Source organism: Phyllobates terribilis, unplaced genomic scaffold, assembly GCF_046119375.1.
Source record: "Phyllobates terribilis strain yellow unplaced genomic scaffold, ASM4611937v1 Scaffold_8__6_contigs__length_399053987, whole genome shotgun sequence".
NCBI lineage: Eukaryota > Metazoa > Chordata > Amphibia > Anura > Dendrobatidae > Phyllobates > Phyllobates terribilis.
In genome coordinates, this window is record NW_027362768.1 from 108,464,917 (window position 1) to 108,477,530 (window position 12,614).

Genomic DNA, 12,614 nt, shown 5'->3' on the forward strand with positions numbered 1-12,614 from the left:
TCAATTTAAGGTTTTCCAAAAACCCTTTATCAATAACATTAAGTGTTGAACCACAATCCACAAATACCTGAAATTCAATCAAATCTCCCTGCAGAGTAGTACTCCCAGAAAGAAATACTCCTGCAGAGCGTAAACAAGCTATACGGGCGTAACTGACCTTTTTTTTTCTTTACATAAACGACGCTCACAATACTTAATCAAATGGTCAGCTTTACCACAATAAAGACACAATCACTCGGTGAATCTCCGATCTCTTTCTTGAGAGCGGAGTGACATCGCCCCAACATCCATCGGTTCCCCGCCGTCAGAGCAGATTTTCTGGGGACTAGGACCTGACATTACAGGAGTCTTTACCTCATTGAGCCTACAACTCAGTCTCCTGTCTATACGAACAGCTAACTGCATAGCTTCCTGCAGAGTCTCAGGTGCAGGGAATGCAATTAGCAAATCCTTAACCCTTTCACTCAGACCAGCAAGAAATAAACATCTCAATGCCGGATCATTCCACTTAACTTCTGAAGCCCATCTCCTGAAGTGTGTGCAATAATTTTCAACATCATCTGACCCCTGATTCAAACGTCTAAATTCTGATTCAGCAGATGAGACTTGATCAGGATCGTCATATAATAGACCCATAGCAGAAAAAAATTCTTCAACAGACCTTAAACACGGATCATTAGGCTGGAGAAAAAAGGTCCACCCCTGTGGTTCATTGCGCAAAAGTGACATAATAAAACCAATGCGCTGTGATTCATTCCCAGAAGACCTTGGTCTCAAATGAAAATATAACAAACAAGCATTTTTAAATGAAAAAAAATCTTGCTGTTTACCATAAAAAACATCATGCAGTCCTACCTTGGGTTCGACAAAATGCGCTCCAGGACAGCTACTCACGTGTTGCTGAAGCTCGGCTACCTCCAGAGACAATCCCTGCAGGCGTTGAGCCAAATCCTGGACGGAAACCATACTGAACCCCAAATTTCTTTCCTTTTAGTTTTTTGGGCTGGACTTACTGTTATGATCTGCAACATGTACTAAGGAAAGATAGGGGAAAGCTGCCCCTACAGTAAGACTAAGCTGAAATCCTACGATGTAGCGGGCTGCCTGTTCCTAGTGAACAGACCCGCCTTAGTCCTCTACTAGTCTGGACCAAACGAACTGACAGAGATAGGCACCGAAGCACCAGGCTAGCAAAACAGTCAAACAACACTGAAGTCCAGCACAGCCAGAAGGGCGGAGCTGGAATATAAAGGCAGATAGTCACGTGACCGCAAAACACAAGATAGAAAAAACTAACAGGAGGGTTCTAACAGTACCCCCTCTTTTATGAGGATCCTCCGGATCCTCCAGGCCTATCCGGAAACCTCCTGTGGAAAGCTTTAACAAGCCTAGGAGCAGAGACATCATCCGTCCTTACCCAGGAGTTGTCTTCGGGACCGAAAACCCTTCCAGGACACAAGATACTGTAATCTCCCTCTATGCCATCTAGAATTCAAGATACGCAAAATTTCAAATTCGCCGTCTTCCACCACAGGAGGAACTGTGACAGTGGCGTCCCTATCAGATACGTCAGCCTTTTTCAACAAGGAAACATGAAACACAGGATTAATCTTCCAGGAAGTAGGGACATCCAACCTAACAGCAGACGGGTTAACAACCTGAAGCACTTTAAATGGACCCACAAACTTAGGACCCAGTTTTTTAGAGGGAATCCTCAACCACAGGTTCTTCGAGGACAACCAAACCATGTCACCCACAGTAAACAAAACCTGTATCTTCTCCCATTCAGTTTCATCCCATTGCTTCTAGTCTTTCTTTGTGCAAATGAAAGTAAAGCTGATTCCTCTACAGTGTGACAGCCCTTGAGATATTTGTAGACAGCTATTAAGTCTCCTCTCAGTCTTCTCTTTTGCAAGCTAAACATCCCCAAATCCTCTAACTGTTCCTCATAGGACATTGTTTGCAGACCGGTCACCATTCTGGTCGCTTTTCTCTGAACTTGCTCCAATTTATTTATGTCTTTTTTAAGATGTGGTGCCCACAACTGGACACAGTATTCTAGATGAGGTCTGACCAAAGAGGAGTAGAGGGGGATAATTACTTCACGTTATCTAGACTGTATGCTTCTCTTAATACATCCCAGAATTGTGTTTGCCTTCTTTGCTGCTGCATCACACTGTTGACTCATGTTCAGTTTGTGATCTATTAGTATACCCAAGTCTTTTTCACATGTGCTATTGTTTAGCCCGATTCCTCCCATTCTGTGTATGTTTTTTTTTTTTTTTTCTTTTTTCTTGCCCAGATGTAGGACTTTACATTACTCCCTGTTAAAAACCATTCTGTTAGGTGCCACCCACAGTTCCAGTTTGTTTAGATCTTTTTGAATCCTCTCTCTCTTCTCTAGTATTAGCTATCCCTCCTAGCTTTGTGACATCAGCAAATTTAATCAGTTTACCCTCAATTCCTTCATCTAAATCATTGATAAAGATGTTGAACAACACAGGGCTCAGGACAGAGCCTTGTTGTACCCCACTTGAGACATTCTTCCATCTGGCTGTGCAACCATTTATGACCACTCTTTGGGTCCGATCACTAAGACAGTTATGAATCCACCTAACAGTTGCCTTGTCCATTCCATAGTTGGTCATTTTTTCAATAAGAATGCTGTGAGACACTTTATCAAATGCTGAAGTCAAGTTATACTATATGCGTTTCCATGATCCACCCAGTAAGTGATTCTGTCATAGAAGGAAATTAAGTTAGTCTGACGTGACTTATTAGTTACAAACCCATGCTGGCTCTGGTTAATCACTTCATTTTCATAAAGATACTTGCATACATGTTGTTTAATGATTTGTTCAAAGATCTTTCCTGGTAAAGAAGTAAAACTAACAGGCCTATAGTTCCCTGGGTCCACCTTCTTTCCCTTTTTGAAGATAGGGACAACATTTGCTTTTCTCCAGTCTTCTGGGACTTTTCCTGTTCTCCAAGAATTTTCAAAGATTATGGAGAGTGGTTCAATAATTTCCTCCGCTATCTCCTTCAGTACCCTAGGATGATTCATCTGGACCTGGAGAGTTGAATTAATTTATGTTAGCTAAGTGTTCCCTCACCATCTCTCTGTTTATAGATAGAGTGGATTCTTCTATTCTTTCAATAGTACAGTGAAGATCAGTTGATGTTACATTTACTTTCTTAGAGAACACAGAAGCAAAATAGAAATTTAAAAGTTCGGTCTTCTAAGCATTATTTTTTACCACTTTACAATTTTCATCCTGTAAAAATCCTATAGCTTATTTGACTTTTCTTTTACTTTTGACATACCCCCAAAATCCTTTCTTATTGCTTTTGACATCTCTTGCAAGCCTTAATTCATTATCAGCCTAGAACATACTTGTATGAATATGAACAGACAAGAGAAAAAGAAGAATGCAAATGCTATGGGATCACCTTATAAAAATATTTTTTATTGATCTAAATTAATGACACAAAACTGGTGGAACAATACAGAAAAAATTGAGGCGACAGGGAGTGTTTTAGCAGAGCCCCAAGGGGGATTGTGGGGAAGTTGTTTACTGTCTGGCTAGAGCCCAAGAGAAAGGTGGTGTATGATCTGCATCTCACAGAAGACAAGGGAACAGAATTCATGTCAGGAGGGAAGATAAACACAGGTCAGATAGACTCCCTGAGCTAACAGTGCTGAGTATTATTGGGCAAAAAGATAAGGACTGGAAGGAATCCTGTCATAGGGATCATCTCTCTCATCAGACCCCCCCCCCCCCCTTCATCTCCATGCAGGATAAAGAATGCTGTGTACCATTGAGTCCTTGTGAAGGAAAAGCCTGTGGTTGTGTATGCATTAAAACTGTGCTGTACTCTGCTACTGGATAGACTGTGTACTACTGTACTGTAATGAAGATTGTTGCTGTAAAATCCTTGAATTGCACTGGCCCTCATTAAATGTTACTGTTCTACCGTTTCTGAGGACTCTTGTCAAATGTGTCTGGGGACTTCTGAGCGGGAATTAGCATGTAGAGGGAGAAGAGGAAAAGTGTCTGGAAAAACACAGCAGCACAGTACCTTAATTTGACTCTGCTACACCAGTTAAAGGGGACCAGCCCTTAAGAAAACTCACTAGCAGCAATGGATGTGGAAATACAAATGGACAGAATTAGTGAGCTGCTTCTTCAGTTAATATGTGATGAATTGAGAATAGTAGCAGAACATATAAAGATGTCAGAAGAACAGATTTCTAAAGCACACAACCGCAGGAAACTGTTATCTGCCATTAATGTAAAAATGGATGAGCTGGTGGAGAAAGAAGCTGAAGACGTCATGGGGACATTCCTCCAGGAGCTAACACAGTTTCTAACCAAGCTGAAGTTGGAGAAATGAAGAGTCAATTGACGCAACAGCTGAAGATGATTTTAAAAGGGCACTATAAAGAAGAGAGTACTTCAGAATTGTTCCTATGACTCATTAACCTCTCACAGAAAAATAATGAATCACCCCAAAGTTTCTTGTTCAGAGCAATTGAACTGAAGGATAGGCTGTTGTTTGCATCCAGAGATGTAGAAGCGGAAGAGCATTTTGATGCTGGACTAGTCCAAAAGAAGTTCTTGAGATCATTGGGAACGGGGTTAATCAGCAAAGACATCAAGTTGCAGCTGAAACAATACCTAGTAGATTCTGGCATTCTGGACGAAGTCCGAATTGAAAAAATGAATGAGGCCGCTAGTTTGGAGTCAAAGAGCAAACAGAAGTTAAAGAAAGGCTCTGCTCCTAAAATCACCAAAATGAGTCAGCTGAAGTTGGAGACCCCCGGTGGCCAGTCCGAAGATCATCATGAAGACCCTCCAGTGCCACCTCCGAGAGGAAACTTTAAATCACCAACAAAAGAGAGGACCGCCAGCGCTGACTGGCAGAAAGTTATAGGAGAACTGTGAGCCGAGTTGATTGAGATGAAAAAGTTGATTCGTTCCAGGCCAGAACCTGTGTCCCTCAGACCCAGGAGTAGGTTCCAAAATAGAAGATACCTGGCTTGTGAAGCGTGCCATTCATCAAATCAGAATACGGTGTGTGTCCACTGTCTAAGATGTGGTGAGGAAGGACATTATGTCAAGGAATACCAATGTACATGGTTGTCTGGGTTAAAAGACAGGAAGTTGCCAGTGTGGGGCGACTGGTAACCGCGACACGGAGAAGGCCCCAGAAGCTAATCCAAATCTCACCAAACCCCAGAACGGTGCATGAGGTAAAACGGCTGCGTCAGTACTATCCCCAAGTGTGTTCCCGTCTACAACAGCTGCAAGAGAGACAGGGGCATCAGTTACTTAATGCCCAGTGCGGAGGTCAAACAATGTACTCCTGGGAGGAGGATTCCTCGGTCAGTAGAGACAGCCTCATCAGCCTAATCGGTGAAAGGTGCTTTATACAGTGCCAGCTAGATGGACTCCTGGTAAAAGCGCTGTGGGACACAGGAGCCCAAGCGAGCCTTTTAAATGAAGAATGGAGAAGGCTCTACCTGCCACATACCTGCCTTCAGTCACTAAAAGAACTCTTAGGACCAGTGGCACTCCACGGCAAAGCTATCAACCAGACCGAAATCCCTTTCACAGGCTGGGTGGAAGTGACTTTCCAACTGAGGGCCACGAAGAACAGCAACACCATTGTGCTTTTGGTACCTTTTCTCGTGACCAGTGATCAGAAAGTGGCAGAGGATCCTATCCTGGGTTATAATGTAATCAGTGAGGTCATAATGAAACACAAGTAAGGGATGCTGGTGGTGGATGCAATTACCACATCGCTTGCCATACCCAACGCTGTGGCGGAAAATGTGATTCATAGAGTAAAGTAAGCACAGAATACAATGGACCTAAAAGAAGTCAAAGTAGGCTGGCGCCCAACCATCATCCCTGCAAACCAAATGATGGGGGTGAGGTGTGGAGTCTGGGTAGAACCGTGAAAAAAATCCTAGAAAAGACTGTTCGTGCCAAAAGACTCCTCCGAACTTCCGTAAGACCCCAGTAACCAGAAGTTACATGTCTGTGTGGAAACCATTACACTGTGAATTGAAAGAGTATTTACAAGACCTAATCAACAGATCTTGGGTCCAAAAGTGAAAGTCGTCATATTCCTCTCCTATTTTTTGCGTTAGTAAGAAGGACGGTATGTTGACACTCTGCTGTGATTACCGGGAACTAAACCGGAAGTCAGTACCTGATTGGCACCCGATACAAAAGATTCAAAATATGCTGGATAGCCTATCAAGAAGTACCTGGTTCTCTGTCCTCGATCAGGGTAAAGCATACCATCAAGGGTTTGTTGAACAGTCCAGCAGGCCTTTGACAGCATTCATCACATTGTGGGGGTTATATGAGTGGATCTGCATACCATTTGGGCTCAGTTCAGCTCCAGAAGAATTCCAGAAAAGCATGGAGACATGTTTAAAAGGATTGAGGGATGATATCTGCCAGCCGTACTTGGATGACAATGTGGTAGACAGCAAAACCTTCCAGGAGCATGTTGAACACGTGAGGACCGTATTACAGCGGTATCAACAACCACTGTAAGTTAAGTTGACCCCAAAGAAGTGTGAACTGTTCAAAAGGTAAGTCCAATTTCTAGGGAAAATTGTGTCCAGAGAAGGATATACTATGGACCCAGCAGAAATCGCTCTGGTACTGGCCTTAAAAGACAAGCGGCCCTCTACCGTCGGGGAGTTGAGGCAGATATTAGGATTCCTCTCCTACTACAGTACTTACGTTCGGAACCTCTCCAGGATTGCCGCCCCACTATACCTCCTCTTGGGGGGACGAAAGAGTCAACAACACCCACAGAGAAAAAGAAGAACGCGGGTAGGACCGGGCTTAAAAGAAACAACACCTTTTCGTCCCAACAGCCCATTCCCTGGACAGCAGACCACCAGGAGGTATTGGAAGAACTAGTAGACTATCTGGTAAAACCACCCATCTTGGGATATCCTGATTTCAACTTACCATTTGTTCTTCATTGTGACACTTCTCAAATTGGACTGGGAGCTGTCCTGCATCAGCATCAAGATGGAAAATTGAGAGTCATCGGTTACGGTTCTAGAACGTTGACAGATGCCGAGAAGAATTACCATCTACATTCCGGAAATTTGGAGTTCCCGGCATTGAAATGGGCTATCTGTGAACGGTTTAGAGATTATCTCTATTACAGCAAAGAGTTTGAGGTATACACTGACAGCAACCCTTTGACCTATGTCCTCACTACAGCCAAACTGAATGCAATAGGTCAGAGATGGGTTGCTGAACTAGCTGACTTCAATTTCAGCATCAAGTACAGGCCAGGAAAATGCAATGCGGATGCTGATGGATTGTCGAGAATGCTACTAGAGCCTGAAGAGTTCATGCAAGAATGCTCGGAGGAAGTCAGTCTGGAAGCAACTGAGAGCACTACCCAAGCAGTACAAGCTTATCAAGAGGAAGACACACAATTGTGGTGTCCGTTGACGGTGGAAATCACCATAAAAGTGAGAGAACAAGATCACCCCTTGTCCATTCAACAACAACCGAAAGGAAAAATCCATAGAGCACAACGGGAAAGTCAGATAATTGGTAGAATGCTACCTTATGTGGACCAAAATCGGTTTCCAAGTAAACTGGAGAGAGATAATGAGTCACCAGCAGTATCTGTTTTAGTTAAAGAATGCACGAAGCTCTACCTCAGTGAAGATGGTATCTTGTATCGTAAAGGAGGACAAAACTGTCAGTTGGTACTACCCAGAGTATTCCGTAGGTTTTTCTTCAAAGAACTCCATGAAAACATGGGACATCTGGGAGTGGAAAGGACAACAAACTTGATCCATGAATGGTTCTTCTGGCCGTACATGCAGAGAGATATTGAGAGGTACGTGACCAGGGAGTGTGGGTGTCTGAAAGATAAACGTCCCAACACATCAACCCGGGAACCTATGGGCAACATCCAAACTACGTATCTGTTCGATATGGTATCAATAGACTTTCTACATCTCGAGACGTGCAAGGGTGGCTACGAATACATCTTGGTGGTGATGGACCATTTAAATCGATTTACTCAAGCATATGCCACCACCAATAAATTGGGTCGAACAGTGTCAGAGAAGATCTTCAATGTTTTTGCTTTGATGTTTGGGTTCCCTAAGAGTTTACATCACGACCAAAGAAGAGAATTTGAAAACCAGCTCTTTGCCAAGCTAGGAAAGTACTGTAGAATTCAGAGGTCCCACACAACGCCCTATCACCCAGAGGTTAATGGACAAGTGGAACGTTTTAACCGGGCATTATTGTCGATGTTGCACACTTTAACAGCTGATGAGAAGAAAAACTGGAAGAGTTCTCTGTCAAAAGTGGTACATGCCTATAACTGTACAAAGAGCGATGCAACGGGTTACTCAACCTTCTTCCTATTGTATGGACGATCGCCAAGACTGACAATCGACATCATGTTCGATACTCTGGTGTCAGAGACTTACAGAACGTATCCCGAGTATGTTCGGAAATGGAAGGAACGGATGGCAGAGGCATACAACATAGCATCCAAAGTGGCTACACAAGGACAGAGCAAGAGTAAGGAGTACTATGATCGAAAATGTTATGGAGCAGAATTGGCACCAGGAAGTCGGGTGCTAGTCAAGACCGTACGTGAGAAAGGCGGTCCAGGAAAACTTTGTTCGTTCTGGGAAGACAAGGTATATGTGGTTGTAAGGAGGAAAGCTGATGACAGTCCAGTGTATGAAATCCGATTGGAAACGGGAGACAAGAAAACCAGAATAGTCCATCGGAATTTACTACTACCCTGTGATTATCTCCCACCACAACAAGACTTCCCAGAAGTAGACCGACATCGTCCGAGATCGACTAAGGGACCACCACAGACTGAAGCTCCGGAGGTGGATAGTGACCTTGAAAGTTCAGATGAAAAAGAACACACCGTTGTATTTCTCGGACCAGCGAGGAGAGGGATGTACTATCCTCAGGAGAGTGAACTAAGTCCTGAGGCCCCAGAGTTTGTACCAAGGAGTACAGATGAAGTCCAATTCAGATCTGACAATCGAACACCGGTCCCTGAAGAGACCGATCGACACTCAGGAGGAGTGGAATTACCAAACCGTGCGGAAACAGGTTATTCAGGAGAAGTACAGGAACTTTCAGAGGCAGCTCCAAGAGCATCTGAGGAAGCACCGGAAATGAGTGCGGCGGAAGAAACTCCTGTGACCGAAGAACCCATGGTATCTGAGGGACATCCAACCAGGAGGGAGAAGTGAGGAGGCCCAAGATGCTGATGTATGAGACACTTGATGAACCGAGTCAAGTGCCAAGGACTGTCGACTGGAAACAGGTATCTCTGCCTACGGACCAGGTAATCCCACTGGAGTGGTATTCACCACCGAGAGGCAGTATGAAAGATGTAGCCTACTGGAAAGACTTGTTTTCATGCTTTTATTTTCCTTAAAAGACTTTGTAGAAACAAAGAACTGTTAAAGCCTAGTGAGAGAGAGCTGGTTGAAGACGTATGAAAAGCTCCAGCTGAAGAGATGATGATTGTTTTAATTTTGTTAATTGTTTATTTCTTACAGGCGTCCTCCAAGAAAAAGGTCGTAAGAAAAGAAAGAATAGATTGTTATCAATGTTTATGAATGTTATACCAATTTGACAATGCCAATCTGTATATGAAGTTATTCAACTTTCACCACTGTCTCAGAATTGGTCAGATTGACCAATTAAGATGAATATCGAGGACGACATTCAAAAAGGGGGGAAGAGTGTGACATGCATAAGTAGTGCTGTTGCTTCAAAAGCATTCAGCAACTATTAGAAATAACACAAGCACAGGAGACAGGAAGTGTTGTGCTCCAGAAGCATCCAGCAACTAGAGGTGTTAACACAGTCACAGGAGACAGGGAGTGTTTTAGCAGAGCCCCAGGGGGATTGTGGGGAAGTTGCTTGCTGTCTGGCTAGAGCCGAAGAGAAAGGTGGTGTATGATCTGCATCTCACAGAAGGCAAGGGAACAGAATTCAGGTCAGGAGGGAAGCTAAACATGGGTCAGATAGACTCCCTGAGCTAACATTGCTGAGTATTATTGGGCAGAAAGATAAAGACTGGAAGGAATCCTGTCATAGGGATCATTTCCCTCATCAGACCTTCCCCCCCTCCATCTCCATGCAGGATAAAGAATGCTGTGTACTATTGAGTCCTTGTGAAGGAAAAGCCTGTGGCTGTGTATGCATTAAAACTGTGCTGTACTGTGCTACTGGATAGACTGTGTACTACTGTGCTGCAAAGGAGATTGTACTGTTGTTACTGGAGCCTGTTGCTCAAAGAGACACTTAAATTGCACTGGCCATGCCTCATTAAATGTTACTGTTCTATCATTTCTGAGGACTCTTGTCAAATGTGTCTGGTCAGCAATTGAATCTATCCTGTGCTTGAGAGAAGCTGCAGCACATGATCTATGGTCGCCTTAAGTAACGGTTCCCCCAGGATTCCAACGAATTCATGTAATCGGTCTTGCCCCTATCTGATTTTAGGCGGCGTACGTGTAACATAAGAGTCTTATATACAGTACAGACCAAAAGTTTGGACACACCTTCTCATTTAAAGATTTTTCTGTATTTTCATGACTTTGAAAATTGTACATTCACATTGAAGGCATCAAAACTGTGAATTAACACGTGGAATTATATACTTAACAAAAAGGTGTGAAACAACTGAAAATATGTCTTATATTCTAGGTTTTTCAAAGTAGCCACCTTTTGCTTTGATGACTGCTTTGCACACTTTTGGCATTCTCTTGATGAGCTTCAAGAGGTAGTCACCGGAAATGGTTTTCACTTCACAGGTGTGCCCTGTCAGGTTTAATAAGTGGGATTTCTTGCCTTATAAATGGGGTTGGGACCATCAGTTGTGTTGTGCAGAAGTCTGGTGGAAACACAGCTGATAGTCCTACTGAAAAGACAGTTAGAATTTGTATTATGGCAAAAAAAAAGCAGCCAAGTAAAAAAAAACAAGTGGCCATCATTATTTTAAGAAATGAAGGTCAGTCAGTCCGAAAAATTGGGAAAACTTTGAATGTGTCCCCAAGTGCAGTTGCAAAAACCATCAAGCGCTACAAAGAAACTGGCTCACATGAGGACCGCCCCAGGAAAGGAAGACCAAGAGTCACCTCTGCTTCTGAGGATAAGTTTATCCATGTCACCAGCCTCAGAAATCGCAGGTTAACAGCAGCTCAAATTAGAGACCAGGTCAATGCCACACAGAGTTCTAGCAGCAGACACATCTCTACAACAACTGTTAAGAGGAGACTTTGTGCAGCAGGCCCTCATGGTAAAATAGCTGCTAGGAAACCACTGCTAAGGACAGGCAACAAGCAGAAGAGACTTGTTTGGGCTAAAGAACACAAGAAATGGACATTAGACCAGTGGAAATCTGTGCTTTGGTCTGATGAGTCCAAATTTGAGATCTTTGGTTCCAACCACCGTGTCTTTGTGCGACGCAGAAAAGGTGAACGGATGGACTCTACATGCCTGGTTCCCACCGTGAAGCATGGAGGAGGAGGTGTGATGGTGTGGGGGTGCTTTGCTGGTGACACTGTTGGGGATTTATTCAAAATTGAAGGCATACTAAACCAGTATGGCTACCACAGCATCTTGCAGCGGCATGCTATTCCATCCGGTTTGCGTTTAGTTGGACCATCATTTATTTTTCAACAGGACAATGACCCCAAACACACCTCCAGGCTGTGTAAGGGCTATTTTACCAAGAAGGAGAGTGATGGGATGCTACGCCAGATGACCTGGCCTCCACAGTCACCAGACCTGAATCCAATCGAGATGGTTTGGGGTGAGCTGGACCGCAGAGTGAAGGCAAAAGGGCCAACAAGTGCTAAGCGTCTCTGGGAACTCCTTCAAGATTGTTGGAAGACCATTTCCGGTGACTACCTCTTGAAGCTCATCAAGAGAATGTCAAGAGTGTGCAAAGCAGCTTTGCACACTAGCAGTCATCAAAGCAAAAGGTGGCTACTTTGAAGAACCTAGAATATAAGACATATTTTCAGTTGTTTCACACTTTTTTGTTAAGTATATAATTCCACATGTGTTAATTCATAGTTTTGATGCCTTCAGTGTGAATGTACAATTTTCATATTCATGAAAATACAGAAAAATCTTTAAATGAGAAGGTGTGTCCAAACTTTTGGTCTGCACTGTACACAAATGAGAAAAAAAAAAACATGAGAAAAAGATAAAAAAGAAGTAGTGTGCCCAAAAGAGGCCAAAATGAGCCTAACAAACCTAGCAACAATGGATAAGGAACCTTGGTTGAGGCCTAATATAGAATGAGGGCCAGAGACCCCACACGTATCGCCACACCTGATGGACATGTGAATGCAGCAGCCACTCACAGGGGATCAGGAGGTGAGCCGGCTTTATGGGATTATTTTACAGAATTCCTGATTTTTGGGGGTGGACAACATCCTTAAAGGGGTTTTTCCTTGAACAAAGAACATTTTAATTAATAGATCTTAGATTAAAAATATTTTCCCCAATTTGATGTGGGAAATGTTTTCCTTAGGCCACGACCCCACTATCAGT